The sequence below is a fragment of the Hemicordylus capensis genome, chromosome 14 (assembly GCF_027244095.1).
Source record: "Hemicordylus capensis ecotype Gifberg chromosome 14, rHemCap1.1.pri, whole genome shotgun sequence".
Classification (NCBI taxonomy): Eukaryota; Metazoa; Chordata; class Lepidosauria; order Squamata; family Cordylidae; genus Hemicordylus; species Hemicordylus capensis.
In genome coordinates, this window is record NC_069670.1 from 20,944,874 (window position 1) to 20,955,452 (window position 10,579).

The following is a 10,579-nucleotide window of genomic DNA, read 5'->3' on the forward strand; positions in this document are numbered from 1 at the left end:
GTCAGTGCAGATTATTTTTTTTCTAAATATATCCTAGACAAAACCTGTTGCAAGAGAATTTTTGAAGCCTAGGTTTTCTTGCAGGAAAGAACAAGCAAGCAGCATTCAAGCTTTCTATTTGGAGATCAGCTGAGCTCTCTCTCTCTCTCCACTTTCTCCATGCCATGCTAAACTAAAAAGCCCCAGGTGTTGTAGTCTTGCCTCATAAGAAAGGTGCTATAGGCCCCTGATCATCTTGGTTGCTCTCTTTTGTACCTTCTCCAGTTCAACAATGTCCTTTTTAAGATGTGGTGACCAGAATTGTACGCGGTACTCCAAGTGTGGTCACACCGTAGTTTTGTATAAGGGCATTATAATGTTAGCCGTTTTATTTTCAATCCCCTTTCTAATGATCCCTAGCATGGAATTGGCCTTTTTCACAGCTGCCGCACATTGAGTCGACACTTTTAACGAGCTGTCAACCACAACCCCAAGATCCCTCTCCTGGTCAGTCACCGACAGCTTGGATCCCATCAACGTATACTTGAAGTTGGGGTTTTTTGTCCCAATGTGCATCACTTTACACTTGCTAACATTGAACCGCATTTGCCATTTTGTCGCCCACTCCCCCAGTTTGGAGAGATCCTTTTGGAGCTGCTCACAATCCGTTTCAGAATTCACTACCCAGAAGAGTTTGGTATCATCTGCAAATTTGGCCACATCGCTGCTTACCCCTGCTTCTAGATCATTTATGAATAAATTAAAAAGCACCGGCTCTAGTACAGATCCCTGGGGGACCCCACTTCTTACTTTCCTCCATTGTGAAAACTCTCCATTTATACCTACCCTCTGTTTCCTGTCTTTCAACCAGTTAGCAATCCACACATGTACTTGTCCCCTTATCCCATGACCACTAAGTTTCCTCAGGAGTCTTTGATGAGGAACTTTGTCAAAAGCTTTTTGGAAGTCCAGGTAGACTATGTCAACTGGATTACCTTGATCCACACACTTGTTGACACTCTCAAAGAAGTCCAAAAGGTTGGTGAGGCAAGATTTACCTTTGCGGAAGCCATGCTGGCTCACTCCCAGCAGGGCCTGTTCTTCTAGGTGCTTTACAATTTTATCCTTGAGGATGCTTTCCATCAGTATGCCCAGAACGGACGTTAGGCTAACTGGCCTGTAATTTCCCGGATCGCCCCTGGATCCCTTTTTGAAAATCGGTGTTACATTTGCTACTCTCCAGTCCTCTGGTACAGAGCCCGATTTCAGGGATAAGTTAAATATTTTAGCAAGGAGGTCAGCAATTTCACATTTGAGTTCTTTGAGGACTCTTGGATGGATGCCATCCGGCCCTGGTGATTTGTTAGCTTTCAGTTTTTCCAGACAGTTTAGAACATCATCCCTTGTCACTTCTATCTGACTCAGCTCTCTAGCCTCCATCCCTAAAATGCCTGGTTCAGGAACAGGCGTATGCTCAGTATCCTCTGCCGTGAAGACAGACGTGAAGAACTCATTCAGTTTCTCTGCAACCTCCATATCCTCCTTAATAATCCCTTTCACTCCCTCATTGTCTAATGGCCCAACCGCCTCCCTGGCAGGTTTCCTGCTTCTGATGTACTTAAAGAAGTTTTTGTTATTCCCCTTGATACTTTTGGCTAAATGTTCCTCAAACTCTCTGCCTCCCTTATTGTCACCTTGCATTTCTTTTGCTAGAGTTTGTGTTTCTTTCTGTTCTCTTCGTTTGGACAAGCCTTCCAATTTCGGAAGGAAGTCTTCTTCCCTTTTATGGCTTCGACGGTACCCGTTAGCCACGTTGGCATCCTCCTGGACTTAGTGGTACCTTTCCTCGTTTGGGGTATACAAGCTGACTGGGCTTCTAGTATTGTGGTTTTGAGTAAACTCCATGCATTCTGGAGCGAAGTGACTCTCCTGATTTTCCCCCTCAGCTTTCTTTTCACCATACTCCTCATTTGGGAGAAGTTTCCTCTTCTGAAATTCAAAATGTCTGTGTTTCACATCCTTGGTGATTCTCTCCCCGCATGTATGCTGAATTTGATGGCACTGTGGTCACTGTTCCCTAAAGGGTCAATGACACTGACATCACGCACCAGGTCCTGGTGTCACTCAGAATTAGATCCAAGGTCGCCTTCTCTCTGGTCGGTTCCATGACCAACTGTTCTAGGGCACAGTCATTTAGTGTATCTAGAAATTTGACCTCTTTGTCCTGACTTGAATGTGAATTTACCCAGTCTATGTGTGGGTAGCTGAAATCACCCATAATTACAGCCCTGCCTCTCCTTGATGCCTCCCTGATTTCCTCCTGCATCTCCCAGTCACTGTCGGCATTTTGATCCGGAGGGCGTTAGCACGTCCCCAGTAGTACGATTCCTTTCCGGCCTTGTATAGTCACCCACTGGGTTTCTGTGGAGGACTCCAGTCCACTTAGGTTTTCTAGCTTGTTAGATTCTATCCCTTCTTTAACATACAGTGCTACCCCTCCTCCAAGGCGCCCCTCCCTGTCCTTTCTATAGAGTTTATACCCAGGGATAACAGTGTCCCACCGGTTCTCACTGTTCCACCATGTTTATGTTATGTCCACTATGTCTAATCGAAACTATTGCTCATATTTTATTGTATTGTAATTTCTATCGAGAGTTGAGGCACTGTCTCTACCCTTATTGACCAGATTCTCTGAAAATCCTGATGACTTTTTCGTTAAATTTTTACTTGTGGATAATGATTCCCTTATTTCTTATACCATGGTAAAATGCTGTTATATAGCCATTAGGGTGCGTAGCTCCTTGACTGATTCAAAGAGGAGCGCAGACTGTTCACAGACTGCTGTGATGATGATTGTTATCGCTCAAGTTTCTACTGTGATATTGTTTATTGGTCTGATACTTGTTTTTTGCTATTGCAACCTTTGTAATTTTTAGTTTTGTTCTTGGTTAATGATCGTAAATAAATAAATTAAACTAAACAAGCTTAATTGAAGAAGACATAAAAGGTAGAGACTAAGCAGCATGGAGCTGATATATAGTGAACCGATCACAAACAGGAGAGCTTCATGACCACGGGTGTAGCTGTAGTTGAGTGGATAGGTTCTCAGAACCCGGGCCCCCAACTGCATAGGAGCCCCCATCTTCACCCCTCTCTATCGAGGGACCACCAGGGAGAGGGGCAAATCCTGTTCATGATGGTCTTCTACATGAGACTAGTTTGCCCCTGGGAGGCACACACAGACAGTATTGTGAGTTCACACCACACACAGCTTCAGGGCTAGCTGTTCATTAAGACTTTCTGGGCCTTTTTAAAGTCATGGCCATGATGTGATGGTGGTACCCTGTAGCAGAAAACACCTCCTTCTTGACATTCCTCTCTTCCTCTTTTCACACTGGCTAACCTCATTCTTTTCTCAACCTGCAAGTATTTCTCCCAGCTTCCTCCCCATAGCCAGGCCTCATATTCCCTCCTCCTGTGCATGACAACTTCCAGCTGAAAGGAACAGTAGCTGTGGGAGGGACAGATGATCAGGTTCTCCTTGCGTGGTCAGATATTCCTCCATCATAGGCCTTTTCAGAAGACTAAGGCATAGACTGATAGCAGAACCTCAAATCCAACAATTCATTTTCCTAATATAAACACTAAAACAACAACTTATAGATACTTTATTTATTATTATTTTATTTTATTTTATTTTATTTTTTTGCTTTCTTCCAGAAATTGGATAGACTGGGATAGGATTTATAAATTATTTGCTGGAAAGATTATTCACTTTCCTTGGGATATGAGGCATCTGCTGCTTGGTCATGGAGCCTCCCACTTTCCTGATGGTTTTGGTGGCATCTTCCCAGATTTGGAAGAGGGAAATATTGGGGAGGAGGAAGGCATGTTTGCTGCATTCCCTGATTTTTGAGGAAGAGGAGCTGAAGCCTGCTTCTCAGGGAGCTTGACAGTTTTTGTTCTTCTCCCTCGGATCCCATCCCAGACTTGCTTGAAGGCAGAAAGAATCTTTTGCTTTTTTGTCCTAGGCCTTTCTTCAGAGCTGTGGAAGTCCTGGTCTTTCTTTCTTGCTGGGGCATGCTGGGGCTGGTGGGGCCTGGTGGGGCACTTCTCTGGGGCTGCCCTTTTCTTTTTAAACCACCTCATAAGATGGCAGCTAGCCTGGTTTGTGGTATTCTTCAGAGGTTGATACTTAATTTGGCTTGAAGACTCATGAGGGTCCTCCTGGTCCTCCTCCTGATCAGATTTGAGGTGGTATTTCCTGATGCTACGGTCTTGCCCTCGAAGAGGCTCCTGAAACGCATTCACCTCCGTGTCCTCCAACGGCCCCCTTTTCCTGGCATGGCTCCTCTTGAGCCTTAAGTCCAAGTCATATCCACATGACCTAATATGCGCACCACCCATATACACATGGCCACCGTTCATGGTCAGTTGTGGGCCACTTGGCAGGTAAGGATCTTGCTGAGTATGGGGGTGGGAACAAGAGGATCTGCAGTGGGCACAGCCTGGGCAGACAGGGTGCTCCATGTGTGAAGGGGCTTCAGGAGGTCCCTGGAAGTCTGGGGCCAGTCCTACCATGACAGGCCTCTCTTCGTCTCTCTGCTCCGGATGGGGCATTGAAGGGATGGTTGTGGGCAGGAGTGGTTTGACTGGCATATCACAGGCTCTCCGCATTTGCTGCCCCTCTCTCAAAGCATGATGGCCCTGGTGGTCAAGAAGCGTGGCTGGAGTCTTTTGCTGGAGAGCACACTTCACATCACTCCCTGGCTGCCACCCCTGTGGCAAAGGGCCATCACCCTGGCGTCTGGGCACCACAGAGAACAAATTGGCCAAGGACTCAGAGTGGGGTGTGGGGCCCCCACACAACTCTTGCAACTGCTTTTTATGCAAGTTGAATTCCACATTGTCATGGGCTGAAAATTCCCTGCAAAGCTCCTTGAGCCCGGGTCTACGGAGTCTGGGCAGGGTCCGCAAATAGCTGCCACCTTCCCATGGGGTGGAAGAAGATGAGGGGAGGGATCTCTCCAGCCGGCTTAACTGAGGAAGAGGCCCAATTGAGGAAGAGGTCCACGCACTGTTCAAAGAGGAGAAGGAGGCCAAAGTGGTGCTGGACAGACTGGACAAGATTCTGTTGGAAATAAGAATAATGGGTCAGTGGTGGAAGGAAGGAACGTGACTTTCCAAAGGGGAGAGGATGGATGAGAATTTCCACACTCCAGCTCTGGGAGGGTGTAGCAGACTCTGGAAGGAAGGACTCTTCCTCTCCTCACAAAGTTTGTAGCTCAGTAATAGCTCAGTAATAGAGCATCTGCTCTGCATGCAGGAAGTCCCAGGTTCAATTCCTGGCATCTCCAGGTAAGGCTGGGGAAAATTCCTGCTTGAAACCTTGGAAAGCTGCTTCCAGTCAGTGTAATACTGTGCTAGATGGACCAATGGCCTGACTCAATATAAAGCTGCTTCCTATGTTCCCGCACAATGTGCTGCTGTAAGTAGCCACTTGGGGAGAGGCAAACTCAGGGAATCAGTGGTGAGAATTACAATCACCTATCTCATCCAGATTGTGTGACAAAAACACAAAACAGCTGAATTCAGCTCCTACCCTAGTCCAATGGCCTCCAGTGAGAAAATTTTTAGATAGTAATCTCTTTGGGACAATGATTTGCTTTTCTGTTGCTGTAAAGTGTAATGTGCTGTAAAGCACATTAATGGTGCTATATAAATAATACATAAGTAAATAATAGTTGCTTTATATCCATATGAGCTTGCACTGTGCTTAGCAACTTGCTGGCCTTTAAACCACAACTAAAAAACAACCACCACCCTTAAATGGTGTTGATATCAACAATGTCTTCAGCCTCTGGTGATGAAACCTTCCAGGCAGGCTTGTTAAACAGTGAGTTCCCTGGTTGCCTGTGGTGAGTCTGGATGCACACACAATCCGGCTGGAAGTGACATAAAAAGTTGATTCTTTTCTTTGGGGCCATCAGTGATGGGAAAGTCTGTCGGCAGCAGACCAGAGAGTAACAGAGTTTACTGGGTAGACACGCCTATGGGTTGTTTGGGGAAACCAGAAGTTGAAGTGAATCAAATCTTCCCCCCGCCCACCCCAGGGGAAAGCGTTTCCTAGCCTTTCTGTCTGTAAGAGACCTCTTACCATCGCCCACCCACACGTCCCTCCTGACAGTGCGGTCCATCCCTTTTTCTGTCACTCCTTGGAGAGAACCCTGAGACCTGGCAGCTGCTGCTGCTGCTGCTCCCTCTCTAGAGGTCAGCACCTTGTGAGCAGATCACAAGTGTCTAGATCTTCTCCAAGGGATGGGATGTCCACATTTGTGGCTCTCAGCCTCCCTTGGAGAAGAAGATCAGCCTCCATGGCAAGGTCAGCACCTCAGACTGCTTTGGGGGCCTGGGGGGAAGTAGAGAATGTCAGGGCTCCTTGGACATACGACATGGCAGTGGATTAAGCTGACAGACCTCGATGGGCTTGGCCTGCCAGAACAATGGTGACCCCCTTCTGGGAGACACACCTCACGCTGTGGGACATCCAACAATGGCAGGATGCATGCATGTGTGATGTCACACGCATTGGGGGAGCAGAGGGCCTAAGGCTGCAGCTGCTGAGTAGTGGCTCCCTTTGGATGCAGTGGCTATCACTTACTTCTTCCTCCTCCTCTTCTGGTATCTGCCCTTCCCTGCTTTCCTAATAAATCTTGAGATTGCTGTAAAGAAGAGACAAGAGGCCAAGTGAGCTGGCTTGGGACAGCTCAGACTCCAAGTGCCCTAAACACACACACACACACACACACACACACACACACACACCCCTCTAGCCCTCCCCCAGTGAAAATAAAGGCTGCTCACCAATCAATGCATGCTGGATTTTTGTCCATTTGATTCTGGGGCCATAAATCTGTTCATGCTGAAGAAAAAAGCAGAAAGCATTGGGCAAGTGAAGGAGTAGGCAAAGGGCCAACCTCTTTCTCAGTCTCCACCCCCAACAGAGGCACAGAGTCCTCCCCTATTGTACCAGCCTCCACCCCTTGCTGCCTCTCAGGTCCCCACTCCCGTACCTGAGGGTCTGAGCCTCAGGAGCCAACCCTACTACATTGCTTTAATCCAAAAAGGCTCCTTTTAGGTTCACAACAGTGCACTAATGGGCAGGTCCACGTGGTCTTCTTGGATCATGCTGCAGATACAAGCCAGCCATGGGGACCCTGGAGCCAAATTGAGGCTCCTCTAACATCCTCCACTTACAGCTGCCTCTTACGCATAAGTCTACAGCAGTCCAAACGAAGACCCAGAAAATGCTGGAAAGAGCCAAGAGATGCAGTAGCTCCAGTATGCAGCCACTACCACTACCGACCACGTCCTCTAGGAGCACGAACATGGTGCTGCCTCTGGCTAGGCGAGCAAGAGCTGCTCTGGCAGTTTCTAGGCTGTGCCTGGACTCCCCTCCTGAAGTCACGATGGCAACACAAATGCCTTTTGTGGCCTAGCCCTGCTTGGCCAAGGGAGTCCTCTGAAAACATAGATGAGACTTCACAATTAGGCAGGAGCATCACCACCCCCAAATATGCACCTCCTCCCCACTTTGTGCAGGGGGGATCCTTGGGAAACACACACACACCCTCAAAGTCCATCCCCTTTCCTGCACCTGAGGCACAGCCCAGGCAGAATGGGAACATTCCACCACACAGGAGAAGCCACCTTAGTCTGTGCTTGGAACACATTGTGCAGATTAAGCAGATGTACCTGCTCTTGCGTATCTTTGATCTTATTGATATTTCAAGATGCAGTCGGTGGACTGGGGAGGAAGGTCAATGACCTGACCCTTGAAGTGCTTCTCTAGCAGGCCCGCAGCTAGAGAAAAGCCGGTCACAGTCCTCTCTGCGGTCTGGGCTGCACCACTTCAGGCTACAGATGGGGGTTCACATGCCACCTATGTAGTAAACATCCAGCCAGAAATTCAACAGGTCCCCAATACAGGGTTACAGACCACAACTACGTTCGAGGCCTTGCGTGCGAACCTCCGCTAGCGGCAAACTTGGTAAACACCAAACTTCTGCTTGAGTCCGTTTTCCTCTTGCTGTTTGGGGTTTTTTGACACCCCGGAAACAAGTTTCTTTGTCTGAAATGAAAAGGAAGCTTTTCAGGTGTTTGTGTGGCTTTCCTTTCCCCCATACATTTATGCATTTTAATTCTTCATCATACTTATTATCTATATATTTATTTCTCCTAGGCGTAGCCATCGCTAATCCCATGTCTCGCAAGCGTTCGTGAGCAGCTACCCATTAGCAACGGGGATGGGAGAAAATAGGGATGCTGGATGTTGTTAATAATAATAATAATAATAATAATAATAATAATAATGCAAAATGTAAGGTCTGGGGAAAGTGATCAGCTGGTGTTGTCAAACTGCCAGGACTGGCCTCAGTGAATCAGCATCCATTTCTAAGTACCTCTCCAAATTGCTCAAGATGGCTGACGAGGAAATAAAAACATTTATTTATTTATTTATTTATTTATTTATTTATTTATTTGAGACATTTAATATACCACCCACTCCGAAGACAGGGCAGGGCACAAGACAGGCAGGGCACAAAAAGATGTAAACAAGGCAACATTAAAAATTACATTCTAAATTAATAACTAAAGTAACTAACAACAACAAGGAAAACTACAGGGCAAAAGGACGCAATAGGCGTCCTTTGCGTCCATAGCAGCAGTTTGGGCATTGGCTTAGCACAGAGAGGAGCTCTGTTCGGGAGCTCCTCTCTTCTTCGCAAAAAATGGATTTTAGATCGCCCGACTGTCGCGGGCTGCTTCGGGTAAGGAAGTCTCGGCCAGCTGGGAGGGCGTGGGGGGGGGGGGAAGGCCAGAGGAAGTGGGGCGGGGGGGAAACTCTCCCCTACTAGCGCCCATTATCACAACGGGCCTGAAAACACTAGTGGTACAATAAAGCCACATATATTACTATTACTACAAATATTTATATACTGCGTATCAACAAAAGTTCTCAAAGTGATTGACATGGAAAAATAAATGATAAATAAGATGGTCCCTTACATAGGAACCTAGGAATCTGCTTTCTACTGAGTCAGACCCTTGATCCATCTAGCTCAGGATTGTCTACACAAATTGGCAGCAGCTTCTCCAAGGCAGCAGTCTCCCTCAGACTTATCTTGGAGATGCCAGGGAGAGAATCTGAATGCAGGTGCTCTTCACAGAGCGGATCTATCCCCTAAGGGGGATATTTTCCACTGCTCAGATGTGTAATCTCCTCCCATCCAAATGCAAACCAGGGCAGTCCCTGCCTAACAAAGGGGACAATTCATGCTTGTTACCACAAGACCAGCTCTCCCAATTAAAACCAATCATTAAAAAAAATACATTTTATTAAACAGGTTTTATTTTTTCAAAAACAAGTTAAAACATGTATTTATTTTTAGTTATTTGTACAAATATTTATAACATATTTGTATCCCGCCCCCCACAAAATGCCAATCTCTTACAACAAAACCATAAAAACAACAAGTAAAAAGGTAAAAACATTACAACTTAAAACTTAAAACAATGTTAAAACTATTAAAAATCATCAAACTATTAAAACAGTATCAAATTAAAAGCCTGGGTCAACAAATGTGTTTTGACTGCTTTTTAAAAAGTTGTCAGAGATGGGGAGGCTCTTATTTCATCAGGGAGTGTGTTCCAAGGCCTTGGGGCAGCAACGGAGAAGGCCCAGCCCCAAGTAACCACCAGAAGAGCCGGTGGGAACTGCAGACGAACCTCTCCTGATGATCTCAATGGGTGGTGGGGTTCATAGCGAAGAAGACATTCTCTTAAATACCCAGGGCGCAAGCTGCTTAGGGCTTTATAGGTTATAACCTAGACCTTGTATTTTGCCCGGAAACCTATCGGCAACCAGTGTAGATCTTTCAAGATAGGAGTGATATGGTCTCTCCGAGATGACCCAGAGACCAGCTTGGCTGCTGCATTCTGGACCAACTGCAGTTTCCGGACTAAGTACCAAGGAAGCCCCACATAGAGAGCACTGCAGTAGTCAAGTCTGGAGGTGACCAGCAGATGTACTACTGGAGAGTACATCTGCAGCATGAGGGAGAGGAGAGCTGCTGGTCTAGGGAGAGGAGATCTGGTCTTGTGGTAGCCAGCATGACTTGTCCCCTTAGCTAAGCAGGGTCTGCACTGGTTGCATTTGAATGGGAGACTTGATGTGTAAGCACTGTTAGACATTCCTCTCTCTGGGAAGAGCAGAAGATTCCAAGTCCCTCCCTGGCAGCGTATCCAAGATCGGGCTGAGAGAGATTCCTGCCTGCAACCTTGGAGAAGCCGCTGTCAGTCTGTGAAGACATACTAAGCGTGATACACCAATGGTCTGACTCAGTATATGGCAGCTTCCTATGTTCCTATGTACTGTTCTGGAGTCATTTATCTCAAGAAACAGGCGCAGCTAGCGTATCAGCCAAAGCTGATAAAAGGCACTTCTGGCCACTGCCTCAACCTGGGACACCAGGAGGTTTTTCACACATGGCTCTGTGCCTCGGGGTATCTGAATAGCGAATCTGTTTCACAGCAGATT

At 46.8% G+C, this 10,579-nt stretch overlaps 1 long non-coding RNA gene across 1 annotated transcript; it reads right to left on the reverse strand.

Annotated features, from left to right (window-relative positions):
• Nucleotides 1-3,801: 3,801 nt before the first annotated feature.
• Nucleotides 3,802-8,049, reverse strand: LOC128337675 (uncharacterized). The gene is made up of 4 exons (XR_008312398.1): nucleotides 7,735-8,049; nucleotides 6,844-6,901; nucleotides 6,641-6,701; nucleotides 3,802-5,110 (listed from the first exon to the last, which is right to left on the reverse strand). It is a non-coding gene; the product is annotated as an uncharacterized LOC128337675 (long non-coding RNA).
• Between the last annotated feature and the right edge of the window lie 2,530 nt (nucleotides 8,050-10,579).